Source organism: Myxine glutinosa, chromosome 14, assembly GCF_964187855.1.
Source record: "Myxine glutinosa chromosome 14, kmMyxGlut1.1, whole genome shotgun sequence".
In the NCBI taxonomy this organism is placed as follows: domain Eukaryota; kingdom Metazoa; phylum Chordata; class Myxini; order Myxiniformes; family Myxinidae; genus Myxine; species Myxine glutinosa.
This window is the reverse complement of record NC_136274.1, coordinates 1,206,402-1,219,721: the sequence shown is the minus strand read 5'-3', so window position 1 is coordinate 1,219,721 and position 13,320 is coordinate 1,206,402.

Here is a 13,320-nt window from a genome sequence, read left to right as displayed (position 1 = left end):
CCAGGCCGAAACCTTCAGCTCGCTCGCTTGTTCGCTGAGCGGCTCGTTGAGCAGCTCGCTAAGCGGCTCACCGTGCGGCTTGCCAAGCGGCTTGCTAAAAGGTTCCATCCCGGCAAGATTAGTCTGCACGCTTCCAGCAGCGGACGAGTTTACCCGCCTCCTCACCAGTTTCCCGGCCCTCACGCGGCCCACCTTCTCAGCGGTGGCCATCCAACACGGGGTGGTGTACCATAATCCCACGGTCGGGCCGCCGGTCTACGCCCAGGCACGCCGACTCGACCCCACGCAGCTCGCCGTGGCGAAAGCGGAGTTCGCCACGCTAGAACGGCTGGGTATCGTACGGCGCTCCAACAGCGCTTGGGCCTCTCCTCTGCACATTGTGCCGAAGCCCGGCGGCGGATGGCGGCCGTGCGGTGACTACCGCCGGCTCAATGATGCCACCACCCCCGACCGCTACCTGGTCCCGCATATCCAGGACTTTTCCACCCGGTTGGCAAACATGACCGTGTTCTCCAAGGTGGACCTCATCCGGGGCTACCACCAGATCCCCGTACAACCGGACGATGTCCCAAAGACGGCCGTCATCACCCCCTTTCGGCCTCTTTGAGTTCCTGCGGATGCCTTTCGGGTTGAAGAATGCGGCCCAGGCGTTCCAACGGCTCATGGACAGCGTCTTGCATGACTTACCTTTCATCTATGTCTACCTGGACGACATCCTAGTCGCGAGCGCGTCCCGGGAGGAGCACCTGCTCCACCTCCGCACGCTTTTTGAACGCCTGGGCCAGCATGGCCTGATCATCAACCCCGCAAAGTGCAGTTTCGGCGTCGCCGCCATCGACTTCTTGGGGCACCGCATCACCAGGCACAGGGCCGTCCCTTACCGGCCAAGGTGGAGGCGGTCAGGGGTTTCCCGCACCACCGCATGATCAAGGGGCTCCAGGAGTTCCTGGGCATGGTAAATTTTTACCACCGCTTCGTGCCCCACGTCGCCCAGCTCCTCCGCCCCCTGCACGAGGCCCTCCGGGGCAAGCCGGGCAAAGGTGACATCACCTGGTCGGAGCCGATGGCCGCGGCGTTTGCGGGCGCAAAGCTGGCCCTGGCCAACGCCACCATGCTGGCACACCCGGCGCCCAATGCACCGATCGACGTCACCACCGACGCGTCGGACTACGCGGTGGGCGAGGTACACGAGCAGTGGGTGCGTGGTGCTTGGCAGCCCCTGGCGTTTTTTAGCCGGCAGCTTCGCCCGCACGAACGCCGCTACAGCACCTTCGACCGCAAGCTGCTCGGGCTCCACCTGGCGGTCCGACACTTCCGCCATCTGCTTGAGGGCCGCCCGTTCACGGCTTTCGTTGATCACAAGCCCCTTGTGTTCGCGATGGCCAAGGTCGCCGAGCCTGGGTCGGCCTGGCAGCAACGTCACCTCTCTGCCGTGTCCGAGTACACGACAGACATCCGTCACGTCGCGGGTAAAGACAACCCGGTGGCGGATTGCCTTTCCCGGTCCGTCGCACATGCGGTCCACCTCGGGATCGACTATGCCCGGATGGCGGAGGACCAGACAGCCGACCCCGGCGTCCAGGCCTTGCGGACCGCCGTCACTGGCATCCGCATCACCGAGGTGCCGTTTGACGTCGCGGGCGCGGCCCTCTTGTGCGACGTCTCCCTCGGCCGGCCTCGCCCCATCGTGCCCGCTGGCTGGCAGCGCCCGGTTTTCGACGCCATCCACGGCCTGTCACACCCGGGCACGAAGGCCTCCCAGAAGCTCGTCGCGGTGAAGTTCGTCTGGCATGGCCTCAGGAAGGACGTCCGCGACTGGGCCAGGACGTGCCTCGCGTGCCAGCGTGCAAAGGTCCACCACCACATCCGGGCCCCATTGGCCCCATTTACGGTGCCCGAGCGTCAGTTCGACCACGTCCACGTCGACTGGGTGGGACCTCTGCCCCCCTCGCAGGGGTTCACCCACCTCCTCACCATGGTGGACCACACCACCCGGTGGCCGGAGGCCGTGCCCTTGGCGGGGACGACTGCGGCTGACATCGCACATGCTTTCATCGCCACGTGGGTTGCCCGGTTTGGTGCCCCCTCGGACATCTCGTCCGATCGCGGCCCCCAGTTCACCTCGGAGCTCTGGGGCGTGGTGGCGCAAGGGCTCGGCGTCAAACTGCACCACACCATGGCCTACCACCCCTAAGCCAATGGCCTGTGCGAGCGCTTTCATCGCTCCATGAAGGCCGCACTCCGGGCCAGCCTCCACGACGGCAGCTGGGCCGACAGGCTCCCCTGGGTCCTGCTGGGCCTCAGGACGGCGCCCAAGGACGACCTGCGCACGTCCTCGGTGGAGCTCGTCTTCAGACAGCCGCTGCGTGTGCCAGGCGAGTTAATCCCCGACTCCACGGCTCCTTGGTCCGCGGCGCAACAACGCTCCACCCTGCAGGAGGCCGCCAGGATGTTCGCCCCGGTGCCCACGGCACACCACGGTTGCCCGCCCTCCAACGTCGCCCCGGAGCTTCGCACAGCGGAGTACGTTTTCATCCGACACGACGCCCACCAGGCACCGCTGCGGCCCCCGTATGACGGGCCTTTCCGCGTGCTGGAGACCGGGGACAAACATTTCACCGTGGACATCGGCGGTGCCCCGGATCGTATCTCCGTGGACCGCCTCAAGCCGGCCCACCTCGATCTGGACCACCCCCCACCCCCCGCAAGCAGCTCTGCCTCCGTGTCGAGGCCGCCCCCCGGCGGTCAGACCACCGGCACCCCCCAGCCCCGCCGTCCGCTACACCCCCCCCCCCCCCCCCAGCCCTGCACGCATCGCCAGGGGGCGTTTTGGCCGGGTCATCCGGCTTCCCCGCAAGCTCACCCTTCAGGTGCGCGGGAATTGTGGGGGGGCGCGTGTGGCGGGCACAAGGGGTAATAATTCCGCGCACCAGTGGGTGGCGCGAGCGTCCAGGCAGGGAACTGAAATGCATGCCCCGCCTTTCGGCCGATCGGCCACACCCGGGGGCAAGGCGTGGCCTCGGGACATATATGCGGGCTCTAAGCTCGAGCCCGCCCAGTGCTGATATGCGAGCTCTTAATAAAGACTCTTGTTTGTATCCACGCGTTGTGGCCTACCTCTCTGGCAATCGAGTCGTGTGTGCACAGCACCATAACATAAACACATATACACAAACACAAACACGTATACACAAACATAAACACATAAACACAAACATAAACACATAAACATAAACAAATATACACAAACGTAAACACACACACACATATACACAAACATAAACACATATACAAAAACATAAACACACAAACATAACCACATATACACAAACATAAACACATACACAAACATAAACACACAAACATAAACACATATACACAAATATAAACACACAAACACATATACAAAAACATAAACACATACACACAAACATAAACACATATACACAAACATAAACACACAAACGTAAACACATATACTCAAAAATAAACACATATACACAAACATAAACACACAAACATAAACACATACACAAACATAAACACATATACACAAACAAATACACAAACACATATACACAAACATAAACACACACAAACATAAACACACAAACACATATACACAAACACACAAACATAAGCATACACAAACACATATACACACAAACATAAACACACACACAAACACATATACACACAAACATAAACACACACACAAACACATACACAAACATAAACACACACACAAACACGCAAACACACACACAAACACACAAACACATATACACACAAACATAAACACACACACAAACACATATACACACAAACATAAACACACACACAAACACACAACACATACACACACAAACATAAACACACACACAAACACATATACACACAAACATAACCACACACACAAACACACACAAACACACAAACACATATACACACAAACACATATACACACAAACATACACACACACACAAAAACACACACACACAAACACACAAAAATAAACACACACACACAAACACACAAACACATATACACATACAAAAACACAAACACACACACACACACACACACACACAAACATAAACACACAAACACAGTGGCGTCATGATGGTTTGTGGCGCTCGAGGCGAAGGTCAAAAATAACGCCCCGTGCAGGCACTGACATCTTACTATAATTCACCAAATGTCCGTCCGTCTGTCTGTCTGTCCGTCTGTCTGTCTGTCCGTCTGTCTGTCCATTCGAAGGTACCGCAAAAACTGCTGAACCGATCGCAACGATATTTTGGGTGGGTAATCCTTGGATATCCAGGAGTAAAATAGGCTATTTAGTTTTTTCCAATTTCAGCTTCAGTCTCCAGCATTCTCAGGTTTGGACTCCCGCATAACATTCGCGTTCGCATAACGTTCATTGTTCTCATTGTGACGATGTTGCTTTCCCGGGTGCCGCACAAACGGCTGCACCGATCGCTGCACGGCTGCACCGATTGGACTCGGTGACCTCGGACAAAGACCTTTTGTAAGGACACGGGTTGAATCCCTGCTTGAGAGAATTCCAACCCCCTCCCCACCATCACGGCCGTCTCTCCAACTCAAAATCCCACGAGATAGGTGGAAAGGACGACCCAAAACCAATATAAACATCATTAAACATCATTCGTATATAAACATCATTAAAAGTAAATAATGACCTTGGCCAAAGTTCAAACGACGTTTAATCTCTACATGAGAGAATTCCACATAGCTATTTGGGTGGTGTATACGCTAGCAGATCGCTGTCTCCATCGATCTTGCCAAGGCCGTAACACCTATCGGCTCGAAATCCTTTTAACTGTTGATTTGGTAGTTTTTACAATGAAAGAAACATGTATTGGGAGTACATACGACATAGCGATTGTGAATGTGACAGCTCTGAGGCGTCTTTCGCTTCGCATCGCAGTGACGGTGAGCACCAATATGGCGGCTGTAAGATTAAAATCTGGCTGCAAGCCCCCTCACCACCCACAGCCTTCAACCAGACATATTAATCATCTCCATCAATAACTGCAAATCCCCCACTGCTCCCCTCCCCCAAGGTGTCCCCCAAGGTTCAGTTCTTGGCCCCCTCCTCTTCATCCTTTACCTGTCCCCCCTCGGTCACTTAATCCACCGTCATGGTCTCCAATTCCACTGCTTCGCCGATGACATCCAGCTTTTCATCTCCACCAAGTCCGTCTCCACCGACACCCACTCTATCCTGACAAACTGCATCTCTGAAATAAAATCCTGGCTTCAAATCAACTTCCTCAAGCTTAACTGTGATAAATCTGAAATAATCATCATTGGCCCAAAAACGCTCACAAAATCCACCCATAACTTTGCCCTCAACATCGACGGTATCCCAGTATCCACCTCCCCTCACATCCGGAATCTTGGCATCATCTTTGACCAAACCCTTTCCTTCGACAAATACACTAAACATATCACAAAGTCAGCCTTCTTTCACCTGAAAAACATTGCCCGTCTCCGTCCATCCCTCTCCTCCACGGCTGCAGAAACCCTCATCCACGCCTTCATCACCTCCCGTCTGGACTACTGCAATAGCCTCCTCTATGGTTCACCCTAAAAAATCACCAATAAACTCCAATACATTCAGAACTCCGCTGCCCGTCTACTCACCCATTCCCGGACCTGTGACCACATCACCCCCGTCCTTTACAAGCTTCACTGGCTCCCCATCCCCCAGATAATCCAGTACAAAATCCTCCTCTTGACATACAAAGCCCTCCATAACCTGGCCCCATCCTACCTGGCTGACCTCCTCTCCAGACACACTCCCACCCGCAACCTCCGCTCTGCTGGTACCAACCTCCTGACCCCCTCCATCCGGACCAAATTCAGATCCTGGGGGGACAGGGCCTTCTCCATCGCTGCTCCCACCCTCTGGAACTCACTACCTCACACCATCAGAGACGCCTCCTCACTCACCACATTCAAAACATCACTAAAGACCCACCTGTTCAACACTGCATTCAACATTCAACCCACAGCATTTAACCCCTGACTATCTCTTCTCCTTCTCCCTCCTTTTGCTTTAAATATTTCCCTATTGATTCTTGTCTTTTTGCAATTGTTGTTTTCATGTATTGTTATGCATTATGTTTGCCACTCTGTCAAAGCGCCTTTGGGCTTCTGGAAAAGCGCTATACAAAATAAATGAATTATTATTATTATTATTAACACGCTCCTCCCCCTTCATTCTCGTTATTCAAAGCAAAGCGGTAAAAATTGTTGTATCGCCATTATATATGACGAGCAAAGGTTCCCCCCTCAGGGCGGGGCTCCAATTTGGAGGCGCGATTTATATAAATAAACATCCGTTAAATATCACATGCAAATCATCAAAATCTAAACAGTATTTTTAGAATGTCAATAAAAAAAACCACATCACTGTTCATGTCGGTAAATATTGGCATGCGGCCGCCTTTGATTAAAATCAGACAGTCACGGAAGCCGATTGTGAAAGCCTTAGCCCCTGAGGCGAAAACTCAATGGCGGACTCCGGAAACAAAAAGCTACACCAAAGTGCGCGGGATGGAGGGGGGCGGCGCAAGAGTCCTGCAGTCTTACCTGTTAAATAAACCACACGGAAACTGCGTTCAGGTATATATACAGAAAATAATATAAGGGTTTATTCGCAAGGATGGTGGGACAGGAAAAGCAAGCGCCGGCAATAAATATCCGAATCAGGACGTCCCCACACGACAAATTTCGGATACGAGACGAGGGAATACAAATTAAGGAAAATAAACGTTTGTTATGGTGTGTAAGTGGTGTGCGGTCTTATCTGTCCGTCGTCTTGTCTGTACGCGGCTCCAAGCTCCGCTGCACACCACGAGTTCCCTCGCTCCAGCACCACAGCACCGCGAAGGCCCAAGCCAATGCCCACTCCAGGCTCCTCGTCGACCGCCCACGAGGTCCGTACACAACTCTAAGCACAAGCACCGAGCACTGCTCCAAGCACAACGCAGATGGCGAGCACAACGCAGATGGCGAGCCAATGACCACCAGCACCTTTCAAGACCAAGAAGAAACGCAAGAGCTTCAAGCACGTCCAGACAGCCAGAGAGCACCAGGGCTAGAGCTGCGCAAGAGCCAGAGGGACGTGCTGCGCAAGAGCCAGAGGGACGTGCTGTGCAAGAGGGAAAATGTTGTTCGGCAGCTCATGGCCTCACATGTGTCCCTCCAGCTCATGGCCTCACGTGTGTCCCTCCAGCTCATGACCTCACATGTGTCCCTTCAGCTCATGGCCTCACATGTGTCCCTGCAGATCATGGCCTCACGTGTGTCGCTCCAGCTCATGGCCTCACATGTGTCCCTCCATCTCATGGCCTCGTGTGTGTCCCTCCACCTCATGGTCTCATGTGTCCCTGCAGTTCATGGCCTCATGTGTGTCGCTCCAGCTCATGGCCTCACATGTGTCCCTCCAGCTCATGGCCTCACATGTGTCCCTCCAGCTCATGGCCTTGCGTGTGTTCCTCTCGCTCATGGCCTCACATGTGTCCCTCCAGCTCATGGCCTCACATGTGTCCCTCCAGCTCATGGCCTCACGTGTGTCCCTCCAGCTCATGGCCTCAACGTGTGTCCCTCACGCTCATGGCCTCACGTGTGTCCCTCCAGCTCATGGCCTCACATGTGTCCCTCCAGCTCATTGCCTCACATGTGTCCCTCCAACCCATGGCCTCACATGTGTCCCTCCAGCTCTTGGCCTCACGTGTGTCCCTCCAGCTCATGGCCTTCCGTGTATCCCTCCAACTCATGGCCTCACATGTGTCCCTCCAGCTCATGGCCTCACATGTGTCCCTCCAGCTCATGGCCTCACATGTGTCCCTCCAGCTCTTCGTCTAACGTGTGTCCCTCCAGCTCATGGCCTCACATGTGTCCCTCCAGCTCATGGCCTCACGTGAGTCCCTCCAGCTCATGGCCTCACATGTGTCCCTCCAGCTCATGGCCTCACATGTGTCCCTCCAGCTTATATGGCGGTCGAAGCGATTATTATCGCCGTCGGTGAAATTATCGGAGCTGAAAATGTCCTCCCAGCTTTGAGAATGAACAAGAAAGTTGTTGTTTTCGTGTTACAACAAGCTATGGTGGCGAGTGTTGTGGAATCGGGTTTATCCGTCGAGCCCCTGATATTTTCATTCCAGTATCACTGTTTGATTCACCATCAGTAAAAGTTTTGGTTTCCAACATTCCACCATTCTTGGAGGACGAAAAAGTCGAGCTTGCTCTTCCTCATTTTGTCACAGTCGTTTCCCGAATTTCAATGGTTCCCTAAAGACCCAGTCCCACTGTGGCGATTTTTAAAGCGAACTACAAGGAAACAGTACAAAATTGTTACAACGATTTAGGCCATAAATAATTTCAAAAAATGCCACCGGGATTGCCAGATCTGGTTGAGGAACGAATCAACAGGACAATATTTGTGAATCAACTTGATTTAGCAACGAATGTAGTAGAATAAGCTCGACGCAGAATGAACTAGAATGAGACAGTGTGACGTGTGAGCCGAAGTAACAGAAAGTAGGTGAAGACGTACAAGGACGTGTTACGAAACGCAACGGAACAGGTAGACGGAGAACGGAAGCGCAACTAACTAGAACGAACTGGAAAGAACTGGACCGTGTCAGAACGATGCAGTATGAATTGTTCGGAGGCTAAAATACCACGCATTTCCGTGGCACTTCACCAGTCTTTGTGAACATTTCCTTCCACGTTGGACCAGGTGGGCGACACCATGGTTGTTCTGAACATTCTGTAACTGGACCTGCAACAAATATGTAGGTAGAGTGAATGATACTGTATGAAAGACCTAGCTGTCAATGATAGAAAAGTACTGGGCTAGCATGATGTTATATATTGTTGCGGATATGGGATTTGGCCTCCATCCATATCCGCTTGTAAATATTCCCCTATTTCCCCAATACTCCCCAACTATCCCCAATCCCCCATTCCCTAGTCCCATTGTCTGTAAACAACACTCTGTAGCCCCGACCTTCCCCTTTTCCCCCCATTAAATGTCGTGCCCAGGTCCACCGCATCTCACGTAGACAACTATAGGACATCTTGCTAGTTATTCTTAGTCTATGTCAGTTAAGGACTCGTTTCCATTAATTCTGACTCTTCGTTGCACCAGAATGTGATTGTATGGCACCGTTAGAAAGTTTAGGACCTCCCAATACCTCCCCGCAGCTCTTCCTCATGGTACAACAACAACTACAACAACAGCGGCGGCGGCGCGGGGAGTGTGCGTCCTCACTCCGGCTTGGTTAGCCACCATTGAACATGTGCTCCGACGGGGTTACCACGCAGGGGCTCGCTGTCAGCTCCTCGTCAAGGGCGGAGCCCGGTAACCCCCCGCACCCAATGGAAGCGGCGGACCGATTCCATCTGGGGCGGAGCTAATGAGCCGAGGGCGTGTCACTCCCCGCTGGACATGCGCAGGAAGAGGGAGGTGACGTGAGATGCGCCCCCAGCTTGGAGAGAGAACACGCCACCTCCAAGCGCTGAAAACCTCCCCGCATCTCTGGACCGGACCGTGTTGCTTCTGCCCCTGAGCCAAGGTGCACCTTGAGCTATCGACTGCCTGCCCTTCCTTGCCATCAATCCCTGTGTAAGTCAGTCTTGTCCCGTTTGTCTGTGGTCTGTCGGGGATAAGATAAGACTGTGTCTAAGTGTCCATCTTTCTGTGCTTTACCTCTTGCCGTGTAATCTACCCGTTTCTGCATCACCAATATTATATCCTCCTCCGGAGGTCTTGAGAACTGTACCCCTTGTGTCATTGCATTAATCCCAGCCGTTGTGTCCTTTCCTTCATTGATTTAGCGTAGCGCGATTCGGCCAACGTTCGAGTGTAATCGGGCGGGATAGGGTTCTGAATCGGGGAGTAACTGTGCGGACGCGGTAATACCAAACCGCTCGGTAAACTAACATCTAAAACCGCGTCTGTAACAATATTATTTTAAAATAATTTCATGTAACTAATAACCTGCAGGAGGTCATGTGGTAGTTGTAGTCTCTGAAGAGGGGTGAGGATGACAACCCACAGGAGGCACAGTGACTTTAAGAACCACATAGTGATGAACCACAGTGATGTGAGCTACTCTGAAACTGACTTTGAGGAGAATCGGGCCCTTCTTATATACCCCTCGTACCCAAAATCGTGCTCGGTCTACTTGTCGAATTTGAATCCTTTCAAACCGTCGGTCCGCTCGCCCGGAGTCAGAAGATCGGAGTCCAGGCAAAAATGCAGTTCTCAGGAAACGTCGTTTATTCGACAATCAGGTCAGCACGGCACCGTGGAGCAGTGATCACGGGCAAGGTGGACAACCCGTGGCCTTGCCGTGAAAACTCTAAAGCAGAATCGTACTGTGCACGTATTTGTACATTTCAACAACAGATAACACAATCGTAAAACCTTATATGTGCCAGATGGCAGAGTGAAGCAGGGAGAAAGACAAGGGGAGTTCTAGCCGTTTATGACCTTGCGAGATTTGAGATCCGACTGTTTGCCCGAGAGAAGGGCTCCCACGAGCTTATCCCAACAAACGCTCGAGTGAATCCAAGTCTGCTTAGAGATAACGTGGATCCCGGCCGGAATTAATTGTCCTTTTCCCAGCGGGCGGTTCTGCACTAGTCGGGCAGGGTGAGAAATCAAAGAGCATTATCCTTTTGTCGAGAGAGAGAGAGAGGTCACCCCGAGTTTAACCGGTGAAATACCATAAGTTGTATTCCCATATATGGATCCCAATTCTACCCAAGCTGATTGTATAACAAGTCACATTATTTAAACGTGCCTACAAATTATGATTACAAAGGGATTTATAGCAAGTTTAACGAATGGTAATACGAGTAACTATTATGCAAAATGAATATCAAAAGGATTAGTTTAAGAGTTAATATGGGCAAGGCCGACATACTTGCATCGTTATATACCGTTCTACATCATCATGGTCGTTCTGTATTCTTTCTTCATCCCATACAGCCATTGTAACTCCTTGTGCCTCGTTGCTTTGTCGCATAGCTGTTCGTTCTTAATCTTCTCTGCTTTCTGCTATTACCAATGACCGTCGTTCTTCCTCATTGCGCATCGAGTCAGGTCGTCCTACCACCGTTCTGTGTCTTCTCTCCTTGCGGCAGAAATTGAACCAGAACCACAACGGAAAGCGGCGATCTTAACAACGAAGCGGTGAGAGTCACAAATAATTGCACAGAAGAGGAAGGATTACACGCGAATACACAACGACAATGGGCGAATGTGATTAAATCGTTGCGGCGCAAGGACAGTTTGAACATTTCAAAACTGTCGTAGCGCCTCCGCGAATCGAGACGATCTGCACGATGCGCAAGGAAAGTTTAACAGAACAAGAACGAACTAAAAAGAATCAGAACGTCCAAAGCGATTTTCTCCACGAATGCCTGATCGTTGTGGTTCGCTAAAAGAAATCGCCACAGTGCGACTGGGGCTTTACGGTGCCGTGATGATCGTTATAAACACGTTTATTCCTTTAGACATAAATAATTGATCACACTTGATCAATTATTTATGGTTTTGAACGAGAACCGTCGTGATCTTGACGTTAAATTCACGATAAAACATGATAACTACGATTATCAAAAGTATGCAACAACACAGGGGTTAACGTGTTAAACCTGTCATCAGCATGGACACCTGTGAACGGATGGTCCGAATAATCTTCCTGAGGTTAATTCAGCATCCAATCAGAGCACCACACCACCTGAAGGACAGGGTTCTCTTCCTTCGCCTGAAAGACAGGATTCTTCTTTTTCACCTGAGGGCCAGGAATCACTTCCTTCACAAAATGCTCACCCAGGAGAGACGAATGATGCAGGTGATGGCTTCACGGTTGTCACACGGAATGAAGCACAGAAGCGGGAAAATGATACCAAATTAGACAATCAAGTGAAACCCGAGAGGTCTCCTTCCTATGCGCAAGCGGTAAAACACCTGCCAAACAATCACCTGAACCCATTCCCACGGACTCACCGCCTGAGCAGCCCTGTACTCTTGTTGTGAGTACATGTGAAACTGTCACTCCCATTGTGCTTGATGAACCGGAGATCCCTCGTGGAGTCGATGAGACCCTCTCCCAACCCCCACCATGTACAGATGCCACAGTTAAATCGATGCACCGGATGTACAAATTGATTGTGATCTGAAGGTGGCTATTCCTGCAGCATCTGATTAAATTTCTACTGAAGAACCACGGGAAGCTGTGGTTGGCAGCATGGGTTATGAGTCTGATGGAACATCTTCTGTTGCTTCGACCTTAAGTGACACAGGCAGCGATGTTCCTCCTCACAACCTAGAGGTTGATTCCTCAGTATCTCCTGATGCCGTTCATGCCTTCTTACACAAAAGTTTTCGCAAAAAGGGGGCCAGAATTAAAGATCATTTTCCAGTTCTAGAAGATTTCATTCAAGTGGCTCGACTAATGATTTCTAGACTGGATCGATACAACGTTGCAGACCCTCAACGTCACCGGTTAAGGAAATTTCTAAGTCGTGCTCGGAGCGAACTCAAAGACCATGGCTGATGTCCTGCCGGTGCCCCCATCACAATGAAACTACGCATTGCCAGCCTTAATATCAACGGTGGTCGCACGTCTCTTCGTAAAGTGCAAGTTAACCAACTAATTGAGTGTAACAAGGTTGACATCTTGTTGTTGCAGGAAACTCATTCCACTGAAAGTTCTTCAGCTGAGTGGGAGTTGTTTCTTGAAGGGCATTGGTTCTTTAGCAATCTATCAAGCCCAATTGCTGGGATAGCCATCTTCTTTCGGCAAACTCTCCCTTTGACTTCGGTTTCCTTTAAAGAAATTGTGAAGGGATATTTAGCTTCTCTGACTTTCGCTGTTGGTCAGCAGCTTTTCACAATCATCAATGTGTCCGCACCAAGTACAAATGCTGAAAGATCTTCCTTTTTTGACTGTCTTGACTCGTATCTTGCTGGTGTTCCCCCTGATCATTTTCTATGCCTTGGAGGAGATTTTAATTGCACACTTAACCCCTCCCTTGATAGGAATGCAGCCAGTACCACATGCAGCCAGTACAAGACCTCTCGTTCGCTCAATCTCAAGGTTCAAGTTGACTGACATTTGGAGATTGCAACATCCGATGCAGCAACAATTTACTTGGTGTCGCTGCTCTAACAATTTAGTGTCGCTAGCTCGACTTGATAAATTGTAGGTATCTGATCATTTATTTCCTCAACCTCGTCTTAAACACCTCTATTCTCCCATCTGGGT